The sequence below is a fragment of the Octopus sinensis genome, linkage group LG5 (assembly GCF_006345805.1).
Source record: "Octopus sinensis linkage group LG5, ASM634580v1, whole genome shotgun sequence".
NCBI lineage: Eukaryota > Metazoa > Mollusca > Cephalopoda > Octopoda > Octopodidae > Octopus > Octopus sinensis.
The window spans coordinates 78,743,239-78,756,872 of record NC_043001.1 but is presented as its reverse complement, the minus strand read 5'-3'; positions in this window follow the sequence as shown (position 1 = coordinate 78,756,872).

Below are 13,634 nucleotides of genomic sequence, written 5' to 3'. Positions count from 1 at the left end.
TAAATATACTCTATATCGTATGACTAATATATAGTCTTTCTGACTCAATTTTTTTACACGTTAGACCACTGGAAATATATATTTTGATTAAATGTTTTTAATTTTAATTAAATTCCACTTCCCTTTAATATGATTAAATACGGTATATAGATAGATAGATAGATAGATATGCACATACATACAGACAGACAGATACACACACACACACACACACACACACACATATATATATATACATATATATATTATATATATGTATATATATATATAATATATATATATATATATATATATATATATATATATATATATACCGGAGTAAACACATAAATGTGAAACAAGGTGGAAAAAAGAGTACTCAAATGCCAGTGGTAGAGTAATAAGCTTTATTCAAAAGCAGCAGAAAATTCAACTAAACCTGTTACTCTGAGTTCCACGTTCCCGTTCGTCGGACAGTTTTTGTCCGACGAACGGGAACGTGTAACTCAGAGTAACAGGTTTTTTTTAATTTTCTGCTGCTTTTGAATAAAGTATATATATATATATATATAATATATATATATATATATATATGCACACACACTCATTTGTAACTATTTGGAAAGGCTTCAACAATTAGAATAGAACTCGATCAGCTAAGATTGTAACGTTTACGTTATAATAAAGCCACAAGTCTTGTTAAATACAGCTACCCAAGTTTTACTAGTCGAAACGTAAATTTATTTCGCCATTTTTCAAGCTGAATATAATACTCATTGTCAGTTGTTTTTATAAGTAGATGCCACTTAAACAAGGGACGCTGATAAAGAAGAAGACAAGAGGAAAATCACAAAGGAGATAACGAACATTACAATGAGCAAATATCGAAAATGGTAAACAAGTTATTAATATTTGACTACGTGTTTGATGAGGAATTTTTAAATTTCGCCATGATGTTTTTTTTGTGTTTTTTTTATTTTCTTCATATGTGGACATAGAGAAAAAAATTCGTTCCTGGAACTTACGTAGTCGTTGGAGGCATTTTAAGTTCTTGAAGAGATATAAGTTTTAAAGAGAGCATGTCTTTTTACATTTGTTTACTGCGGCGTTGATTATCTCGCTTGAGTTTTACTTTTTGCTTTCTTCCTTATCACCATCCTTTGTTTAAACGTCGTTTGCTTGCTTAAAAAGCAAGTGACAAACGGTCTTCGCAGCTTGAACAATGGCAAAAGAAATTAATATTTCGACCAGGAAACTCTGGGTTGCATTGTTTAAAAACGACTTGTGGTTCTTATTAACATTATGTATATATGTATGTATGTATGTATATATATATATAAGGAGATAGATAAATAGACAGACACATATATATATTGAATAGGAATAACAGGAAGGAGTGCGTTTCGACAGCTATTTAATAAACACTACACTACACATGTATCGATACAACATAGATCCACATATACACACAAATTTATATGTGTATAGAAACGTGTGGAGAGAGGACAGGTAAAAATATACTTTCAATTTTACTCTTACGTGTTTCAGTCATTTGATTGCGGCCAGGACTTATTCTTTGTAATTCTAGTATTTATTCTATCGGTCTCTTTTACCGAACCGCTAAATTACGGGGACGAGAACACACCAGTATCTGTTATCAAGTGATGTTGGTGGGACAAACACAAACACACACACACACACATACACATACACATACATACATACATATATATATATATATATATACATATATATATATATATATATTATATATATATATATATACATATATATACATATATACGACAGGCCTCTTTCAGTTTCCGTCTACCAAATCCACTCACAAGGCTTTGCTCGGCCCAATGCTATAGTAGAAGACACTTGCCTAAGGTGCCACGCAGTGGGACTGAAGCCGGAAGTTGGAGGCTGTAAGCAAGCTACTGACCACACAGCCTCTCCTACGCCTATATAGTGAGACAATATAGAAATGATGAAAATGCAAAATGACAATTTATGTTGAAAACGTCTTGGTAACTATGTTATCCTAATGCAAATTCATCGTAGCTTCAAAGCATTTAATCAGCTAATTTCGTACTATAGTCCTACTTCTTTACAAATTGAGGGGTTGTGGACTAAAAATACGAAAGTTAGCAGCACGCACATTACACGATAAAACTACGAGCAGAGATGAGTACTACGCACAATTTTATGTGGGCCGAACAATTCCGTCTTTAACCAAATTATTTCATATCAAGTTGTTCCTGTCTAAATCAGTACCACCATCTAAATTAGTACTACCAGAATTAATTAATCTATTAGGTAATTGTATTTGTCTCTTCCGAACAGCTGTTTTATGTAATTAAAGTAGACTTTATAACTACGTAACTATAAAATTTAGAATATCTTTCCTAAGAATATACCACCTACTTTATCATCATTAGTTTTACACTGCTGTCGAATGATTAATACAGGGAGAATAGTAGCATATTTTCTAGTACATATATACAGGGTGGCCCGAAAGTAGGTTTACAGTTATCACATAAGCACTTTAGATATATTTTAAAACATTTTATTACATTTAAATTTATATCTTACAAATTGAAAAGAGAGCTTGACAAAATTAACTAAATTAGCATAGAATAATTGTTTCGTATTTTTTTTATAATCAATATCTAAACTGTTAATATACGAATGCGAAAGAGGTAGTTGAATAACTGTAACCCTACTTGTGGGCCACCTTGTATATTATATTGGATGCCACAGAGATAAAAAAAACTGTATATTTTACATTGGCCATTGTCGCGGTGCTAGTAACCCCAATGTTAATTGTTGTGGCGAGGCGCTGGCATGGCTATGTGATAAGAAATTTGTCTCTCAACCTCATAGTTTCGGGTTCAGTTCCACCACGTGTTACATTGTGCATGTGTCATCTACTAAAGGCCTGAGCGGATCAAATCTATGTGTGTGAATTTGGCACAATTAAAATACAGATAATAGAAATTGATATTAATCACTTAATATCTATTTAAACTAGTGGTCTACTATATTCAAAAAAATCCGAAAATTTAAAAATTATATTACAATTAATAAGAGGAATGACCACTAAAGTGGAATCCTATACGCTAGAAATAGACGTCAAATTGCCTTATCACAAAGAATTTGTTCTCAAGAAAAAGAAAAAAACACAAAACGCCAGAATGTAAAAAAAATTGCTTTGCTTATTTTTTTACATTTTTGCGTTTGCTGGTTTTTGTTAAGAACACACTCTTTGTGGTAAGACGATTTGATATCTATTTCTAGCGTATGGGATTCCACTTTAGTGGTCATTCTTCTTATTAATTGTTATATATTTATATTCTTTTACATGTTTTAGTCATTTGGCTGCTGCAATACTATAGCACTGTATTTAGTCGAACAAATCGACGCCAGGATTTATTCTTTGTAATCCTAGTACATATTGTATCTTCCTCTTTACCTAACTGCTAAGTTACGGGGACGTACACACACCAAAATCAGTTGCCAAGCGATGGTGGTGGGGACATACAGATACTCAAACATATATATATATATACACGACGGGCTTCTTTCAGTTTCCGCCTACCAGATCCACTCTCAAAGCTCTGGTCAGCCCGTGGCTACAATAGAAGATACTTACCCAAGATGCCACGCAGTGGGCTGAACCCGGAACCATGTGGTTGGGAACGAATCTTTTTACCACACAGCCACTCCTATAAACTTAATTAGAGGATGTCAATCACGTGAAGGGATGGTTGCATCCAGGGAAATACTGGTTCAATACCTATATACGAATGTATGTGTGTATGGATGTATGGATGTACTCGGCGGTATGAACGCCAGTCTTTCGGCAGAAACGAAATTTAGGTTGGTTAAAATATGTTTGTCACATACTCCAACTTCTAAATGCAAATTCTCTATAGTTCCCGTGGAGAAATAATTCTCTTGTATGGTAAAAGACGTAAAAACACCATATTTTTCCACTGTTGTTCCGTTTCGGATTCCCAAACGCTAAATTGCTAGATATTTTAGCCGTTATCAGTGGGAAATACCGAAGAGAGTTAAAACTGAACCCACCGAATTTTTTTCCAACCCGACAGTCTCATAGCGCAAAGCAGTCATATATGTGTGTATACATACATACATACATGCATACATACACACATACATACATAGAAATACACACACACCAATGTATATATGTATGTGTATATACATACCTATATACATGCATACAAAAATATATATATATAGGGTAGTAAATATTTACAAATTTCACTAACAGTGGACTAGCATGTACAAAAAGTCAATAGACGATATGTTATTTAATATATATATATAAAATAGTGTACATTTAAACAAAGAGAAATCACCTATAACAGGGAATTTCAACTCGCTAGGAGACAGTCAAAACGACCGAAAAACCACAAAATTTAAGCAATTTTAAAAGGAATGAAAATATAAAAACTTTTACTTTTTTTTTTTTTTTTTTAAGGTAATTTTTTAAATTTTTTCATTCCCTTTGAAATTGCTTAAATCTTATGGTTTTTCGGTCGTTTTGATTCTCTCCTAGCGTCTAGAAATTGCCTGTTATATGTAAGTTTTCTTTGTGTTTAAATGTACACTATTTTATCTATTTATGTCTCTCTCTCTCTCTCATATATATATATTATATATATATATATATATATATATATTATATATATATAATATATATATATATATATATATATATATATATATATATGGTTAAAAAATTAAGGTTGAGAAATTACGTGTTAAATACAGTATCGAAAACTTATTTCATGGTAAGTCCCAGGTCGTATATCCGCGGAGCACGTTCATCCCTTATGGCTACCAGACATCATCAGTGATACTTAGCAAACAATGTTGTAATAATTCCTGAATGGACGTTGGCTACATATTAAAGCTAAAAAGGGAAGACAGATTGTACCAACAAAAAAATTATATAGCCACAATAATTAGTTCATCTTCAAGATCTATTGCTCCTTCGTGGGCGTGGAACGATGCAATAACACCAGACTCCACAGGTGGGATAATAAGTTTTTTAAGCTGGGAGATTTACATTTTAGTTTCTCTGTATTGAGAGATTTTAATAGATAGACGCATAGATAAACAGACACGCACATTCATACGTTTAAATCAATGCAAAGACGAATAGACGCACAGATTAATAATTATACCCAGGGTAACATGCCAGCGCACACTATCACATGTCTGTATGTCAATCACACACGCACACAGCTATACATACTTATAGAAACACTTCTACACACATGAATGCATCCCTCGGGGCACAAATATTCACCCACCCACACACCAATACATCAATATTGCCTCTATAGAGCAGATGCACGCACTCACAGAGATACAACAATAAACACACTCACACAGGCACACTCACATCCTCATATAGCACTCACACATCTGCCCCACTCACACCCACCCACACACCTCATCTAACACCCACACCACAGAACATACAAATCCAAATGTACATTAACACTCATAGTTTCACATATCTGCAGGCAAATACACTTATAAACTCACATAATTATACTCACACACACGTTCGTACGCAGATATACTCAGGTACGCATCAGTATACACCAGAGATTTCCGCTCAGCACTTACATACACACATAGGCACATAGAAACACGTCAACTCTGCACTGACATGCATACACACACTCACATGACTACGCAGACACACATGTAGATACAGAATAATAAACCGGACATGGGCAAACCCCCACGCACTTGTCCAAGGGTACATAGCAATGTATGGAATGATAGCATGATGTTCACTGTTCAATGTGGATTATGGCATTTCGGTGCTGTGTTATAGGGTGGTAATATTTGAAGGTGGCTTTTATGGCGTGTAATCCGTAATAAGCAACATTGACAGGGATTCTTCAGAGCACAATCTGCAGATCCTAGAATGTGTTGTAGGGTTTTGTATATTTTATAATTGAGCATGAAATCTTATATTTAATCCGGGCCCACAAAGGAGCGATGCATTTGAAGATGAAAGAATTGTTGTGGCAATATAAATTTTTTTGTTGGTACATTCCGTCTTCTCTTCTTATCTTTTATATATATATATATACATATATATATATATATATAATATATATATATATATTATATATATATATATATTATATATATATATATATATATATATATATATACTTATATATATTACATATATATATATATATATGTGTATTTGTCTGTTTTCACTGTCCTGTTTTTGTCACCAACTTTGACCCTCCGCAAAATCCCAAATTTTATTTAATTTGCTTGTGTTTTGTCAAAGGCATATCTTGTCGTGAATTGCTCGAAATACGGAGTAAAAAAACAACCAATAACTGATGAAGGGTCGTTCTTTATGTTGCCTGTCTATTTTTTTCCATTTGTTTCTTTCGTTGTTTACAAAACAAAAGTTCGTATGCCATGTTTTCGTCTTTCGTATTTCATGCTGTTTACATTCTGTGACGTCCTGTACTGATATTTGACTTTCATCCTTTCGGGGTCGATTAAATAAGTACCAGTTATGCACTGGGGTCGATATAATCGACTTAATCCCTCTGTCCTTGTTTGTCCCCTCTATGTTTAGCCCTCTGTGGACAATAAAGAAATAAATATTTTATCATTTTAATGCGGAGAGCTGGCAGAAACGTTAGCACGCCGGACGAAATGCTTAGCGATATTTCGTCTGTCTTTACGTTCTGAGTTCAAATTCCGCCGAGGTCGACTTTACCTTTCATCCTTTCGGAGTCGATAAATTAAGTACCACTTGTATACTGAGATCGATCTAATCGACTGGCTCCGTCCCCGAAATTTCGGGTCTCGTTCCTAGTATAGAAAATAATATTCCATCACCTTTTTTTTTCTTTTTTTCAACTACTTCACATTTTGTTCTGCGTATATCGTGCATATATCGGAAAGTTTGACGGTTTGTAAAATGTGTGATGGGGATTTTTGTCTCATCCTGTATTCGATTTGATCTGCATTAATAGATACGTTATCATTATAAAGGTATTTGTTATTGTTTTAAAGGTATCTGTATCACAGAAACAAGCGGCTTTAGATAAAGATGAAATGCATGAGGTTCTATATCTTTCGATTGAACTACGTACAGAGATCAAACATCCCCCTACAATCGTAGATCAAACAGCGTGGTTAAATATATATATGTATTAAACACGCAGTTATATCGCTGATTACTAATTTACTCTAAAACACGTCATGTTGATACTAGAATTAATTAATGTATGCTACTGATTGGGCATAGCTATGCAAATGTAATCAGATTTAGCATGATTGTGTTTATAATTTTCATAATTAGTACCAACACTACTTTCTCTTGCAGTAAGTGATTTATTGTGAAGCTTTAACGAAAGCTGAAAATGTAGACTTAATACTTCCTTTTTATAGACTCATTAAAATGCACCTTTCATGTTATTGAAACAATTCAGTCGAATACATTATTATAAATCAATGGCTTATTGGGCAGAACGCAGGCAAAAATTATGTACTGTATTGCTTGCGTAATCTCTTTTGTTACTATTTCATTATTTTTACTAGAGTGGAGGCGCAATGGCCCAGTGGTTAGAGCAACGGACTCCCGGTCGTAGGATCGCCGTTTCGATTCCCAGACCGGGCATTTTGAATATTTATTGAGCAAAAACATCTAAAGCTCCACGAGCCTCCGGTAGAGTGTGGTGGTGAATTCTGCTGTATTTTTTCACCACAACTTTCTCTCACTCTTTCTTCCTGTTTCTGTTGTACTTTGTGTCACGCTGAATCTCCTCGAGAACTACATTAAGGGTACACGTCTCTGTGGAGTGCTCAGCCACTTGCCCGTTAATAAATGAGCTGCGACGTCACTGGTGCCAAGCTGTATCGGCATTTGTCTTTCCCTTGGATAACATTCGTGAAGAGGGGAGGCTGGTATGCATGGGCGACTGCTGGTCTTCCATAAACAACCTTCCCCGAACTTCTGTCTCGGAGGCTAACTTTCTAGGTGCAATCCCATGGTCATTCTTGACCGATGGGGGTCACAGTTTTACTAGATTTAGTTTTTGTACTAGCTTCAGTCAGAGAAGGCGCGTGGCCTTGTGGTTGGGGTATTTCACTCTCGATTGCAAGATGGTGGTTTCGATTCCCCAACCAAGCAGTACATTGTGATTCTGTGCAAAAGGTTTTATTTGAAGCAGCTACAGTATACTCAGATATAATTGAATAATTCTACGACGGACGGGCTTTCCGTTGAGGGGTGTGTGTTCTGATCACGGTCGCTTATACGCCACAGAAATCATAGAACATGACATCATAATGTCCTGTGGTTAATGATGAGGATGTTTCATTATATATCAACATTTTAGACATTTCACTAAAGTATTCAGTCCACAAGTGGAAAGTACCGTGTACCCTCAGCAAGTTGAAAGTCCAGTGGGTCACACTGACACAATCACAATAACAACTGCTGCAACAAAAATAAATACATCAGAGCAAGGCTATTTAACTCTAAATAAAACTTCATCAATTTAATTCGTTATTATTTTTTAAATAAGATTTCATTTATTACTTTTAAATACTTCATCTATTTTTTAAAGAATTCTTCATCTATTTAATTCCAAATGGGCTTCATTTATCATTGGTGCCCACTTCATTCTCGTTTATGTTAGATCATCTTCGACCCAGCAGACACTTTTATCAAATTTATTGAAGACCAGAACGCTCATGTCTTTTATTCTGGCATTGAACAGCTAGGAACACGTTATCCAGTGCATCATTCATATTTTCAATATGTTTGCTGAATATTTAGCTATTATTACTAGTAGATCTTAATAGCTAAATATTCAGAAAACAGTAAACAAATATTACGGAGATGTAATAGCATAGCAAGTGACATGATCTGAGATTGTGTGCTGAAACGAAAACAAGTGCAGCGTGGAAATTTGTCAGGGAACAGGTCGCGGTCTCAAAGCGACGAAAATATTTTGACAATTTAAATTTAAATGTTGAAGTGAATCTAACAGCTTTTGTGTATTTCTGAAATGGTTTATAAACACCTTCCACGCAGCAAATAAATATATATTTTTTAAAAGGCGGCGAGCTGGCAGAATCATTACCATATTTAGCAAAATGCTTAGCGGCATTTCTTCCATTTTTATGTTCTGAATTCAAATTTCGCCGATTCGACTTTGCCTTACATCCTTTGGTGTTCAATAAAATAAGTACCTGTTGAGTAATGTGTTCTATGAGATCGACTTACCCCCTATCCAGAACTTGCTGGCCTTGTGCCAATATTTGAAACTATTATTACTCACAGACCAAATAAGTACGTGGTATCTCACTACATGTTACCACAAGAATTCAAGATCAGGAGGATCACGTCTTTTATTCTGACAAAGTATCAGGATTACGTTATCCAATGCATAGTTCCTTCTAGTTTATAAAAGTTTGTTTATGATTTGATTATAATTTAGCTATTATTACTAACAGATCAAATAAATACAGTGAGTTTCTTTCGATGCCACTTTGCTATAGTCATTGTCGTCCAACAATGATGATGTTTGTTTTTCTTTTATCTCTCTCTTTTCCCCATTTTTGTTACTGCACCAATAAACAGCAAATCTATGATCGAAAACATTCTCTTCAATACTGTTTTCTAGGAGGAAGTGACGTAAATGAGAACACTTTTTTTGTCTTCGAGCAAAACGGATTCGCTTATCCGCTGAGTGGCAGTTTTCGTTCAACATTAGCAGCTGTGAAGAGAAGATGCATTATTTCTATATATTTTTTATATTCTTACTGTCTCACTATTTCAAGTCTATTTCGTCTGTTAACGACTCAAGAAGACGAAAATAAAGAGAGAAAATATCAAATAAATATCCGATAGCAATAGATATTTATATTATTAATATGTGTATGCGCCAGTTTGTTTCTGTATCTGTGCAAATACGTAGGAGGATACAGAGTATGTGTGAGTTATGAGCGTTTGAGTTTACAGCAGTATCTTCAAAAAGTAATAACAACAAATAGCCTTACAATGAATGACACTTAAATGAGAGACAGATGCTGCAACAAGAACTACAGCGACTGCAATATGTACAACAGTAACTTTAAGACTAACTACAATAACTAACAAACAAAAGTTGCTCGTACAGTATGCTGTTATTAACTACCCGAATGAGAAGCAGTTATCGCATTAATACAAACAACAGCAACAATAGTATAAAAGAGAAACAAAAGAGTAGTAAAACAACTTTCGAAAACTTTCGTTGTCTTCGATCACAAGATGTCGCACCAAAAACAAGGAACTTACGTGGCTTGGACTACAAGAAATATAAGCAAATAGAAAAATCTGCTTGGTTCGTTTTTACTAAGAATCAAAAGATAAATTATTTTACAAGGGGCATCCCAGAAGTTAATTATCAATTCCCCAAAGATCCAAAACTCCTAATTTCCTTCAAAATAGGAGCATCTGTCTTCAATGCACTTATTCCCGTGTTCCAACCACTTCGTGAAGGACTCCATAGATATAATATAATCCAAAGTGAAGTTGTTCAGAACCCTTTTCACTGTCTCATTCATTTTCAAAACAAATGTCACAGGGTGCAAGTTTTGAACCGTCGAAAGTGTAAGAGACAGTTTTACTGACCATTTCTATCAAGTAGTTAGTTACCAGGATGTTTGTCCCTAAGCACCCCGAGAAAAAGCTTTGCACAAATTTTGTACACGTTCAGCTTTTAATGAATAATTCTGTAAAAAGCTGCCACAGTAACTCCAAACTATTTCCTTTTTGTTTTTTATAGACACGCGACGGTCTTCAGCCTGAAAATTGCGTACTTTCTTAACTAGGTCCCATATTCTGATGTCCCTCTTTCACCCAGACCTCTCATCGTATCTGACCTATTCTCTACCTTCTTTGAATCTCTTGTGCGAGCGGAAAAGTGGATCCATGATCAGTCTGGAGAATCTCATAGTCTAAGTACTATTTTTGTCGTTATCACAAAACTTTATTACAAAGCGGGCTTCCAAATATTCCAACTGCATTCTGCAAACTAGTCAGTTGTAACAAGTAATATTTAGCAGGGTTTATATTCAAGTGCTGTTTGGAGCCACATGACTCATAAATCCGTAGCTTAACTCGCGTTTTTTGTCATACAAGTGACTGAGATTACAACATACCTTCCTAAACGGGATGTCGATTCCAGCTATTGCTGGAACTCGTGTACAGCTGACTGGATTGAAATACCATGAAATTAAACGTATTGCTCACGTACATAATGCACCGCACGTTCCGAGAGATCAAAACTACGATCTTACGGTCATGAATAGGACACCTTAACCCTTGCTTCACGCGACATCACTCAGAAAGAATATGCTAACAATAAATATTTGATAATTAACAAAAATAAGAAGACATTGTTTTCCCGAAGAATATTAGATAGATCAATAGGTAGGAAGACTATAATATCCTTTAAATCACTAGATTTAGAGTTTTGTTTATTTGAGATTACAAGACAGATAACTAAGCCTGGAATTTTCACGTTATCTCCGATCATTATTTACATCGATGAAGTAAGCGAATTTATATTCTCGTAAATAATTTATCAGATATCTAAACAAGATGCATCTAAGTTTTCAAAGTTTTAGAAGAATAAATATCGAACTTTCTCCTTGAAATTTATAGAACTCCCACTTTAGAATTACAATATGGTAGATCAATGGATACAGCATGCACTTTATCCTGTTGGCTAAGTGAGATGGACTTTCAATATTTTCCTTTCCTGACTATTAGAAGGTCGGTTGAAAAATGTGCCGATGAGACAAAGCTATTGTCAAAACTACATATATATACAAATATATGCATATATATATTATATGTATATATATATATATATATATATATATATATATATATATATATATATATATACCACCATGTAGGATATACAAACTGTGGAAATAGCTAGTCATCGGATTTCGTTAAAATGAAGATGAGCGATGGCTAGAAGAATACTGAGTTTCATTTGATAACCAGTTGATCTAGCAAGCAGGTCCTCATCTCAGTGATTAGGGGCCGGTGCACATTGATGCCCTCGAGAGGTAGGTACTGAAACGGTACGCATTCTCTCCTGATGAACCCATACACTTGCTTGGCTTCCAGTATGCGGAGCTTTCGACTGGTAGCACTTGCATGTGCAAGTTGTTTGCAAAACACACACACACACACACACACACGCATATATATATTTATATATAGAGAGATATATACATATGCATATATATATATATCACGTGATCACGTGACCGACCAGGCTATCAGATGTTGTTATACATCGCTGGTCACAATGTGCTTCGCATTGTTATAGCCTTCAAATGACGCCACCCCGCTAGCTAAGCGAGCAGGCCAAGAGAAGAAAGAGTGAGAGAAAGTTGTGACGAAAGAGTACGGCAGGGATCGCCACCACCCCTACCGGAGCCTCGTGGAGCTTTAGGTATTTTCGCTCAATAAACACTCACAACGCCCGGTCTGGGAATCGAAACAGCGATTCTACGACCGCGAGTTCGCTGCCCTAACCCCTGGGCCATTGCGCCTCCATATATATATATATATATATATTGAAGTAGATAAATGAATTATCTTGTTACGGATTATTCCGATAACCGATAACCGATACCTGGGTAGCAAAAATCACAACAGAAAAATGACGGTTGAGGTTACGACCATGGGGTCTCAAACCCGTGCCTTAGTGCGGAAATTTGAAATTTTATATATTTAGTGTAGGAAGAAATGGAGCTGAACGAAGATTTAACAAAATTCCTTTTTATTATTTTCTACATATGTTTTAATGGCTGCAAAGTCCCTAATTCGGATTGAATAAGGAGTCCATTTTGCAGCCTTCTCTTCAGGAAAATCCAGGAACTTAATTCTCCAACAAAATGCACAGCAAGCTTACACACACACACGCGCGCGTGTGTGTGTGTGTGCGTATTTATATATGTTCCTTTAGGTTGCAAGTATGATCACACCGCATTCTTCAGAAGCGTTTCTTTACCGATTGCTTTCAAACGGATGACAGTAGTCAATCCTAAAAGCTGTTAACTGAAATCTAAGAACATCAGATACGGCGAATGACGTGTTGAAGTCATTCATACGTCCTGAATTGCGTAAAATCCTTTTATTCGATGGCATTGAAACCAGTTATGTGTTAAACTTGCTCAATTTTCGACCGTACCATTTTGTATCAAGCGTTTTAGGTTGTGTCTGGTTCAGCTTTACTCATCCAATATATTTTCATCATTACGTTATTAAATCCAAGGAAACAAAATCTGTCGTTATGGGAGAAAATATATCATGTGACAATACGTCTGTGAAACAAAGATAGGATGGTTGTCAAGCGTACCTATAATCTCTGATCATAATTCCGCTTCAACAGTGCAGAGCTATTGCTGGTAGTACAACACTCTTATTACCATCAAAAAATTCCTTAAGACTATAAGAACTATAATTGCCGTTTCTGGAGAAGCAAATTGGTAAGTTCATGTAAACGTCGAATAGGATAACTTGCCGCTAAATTCCAAACAAAACCTCATTT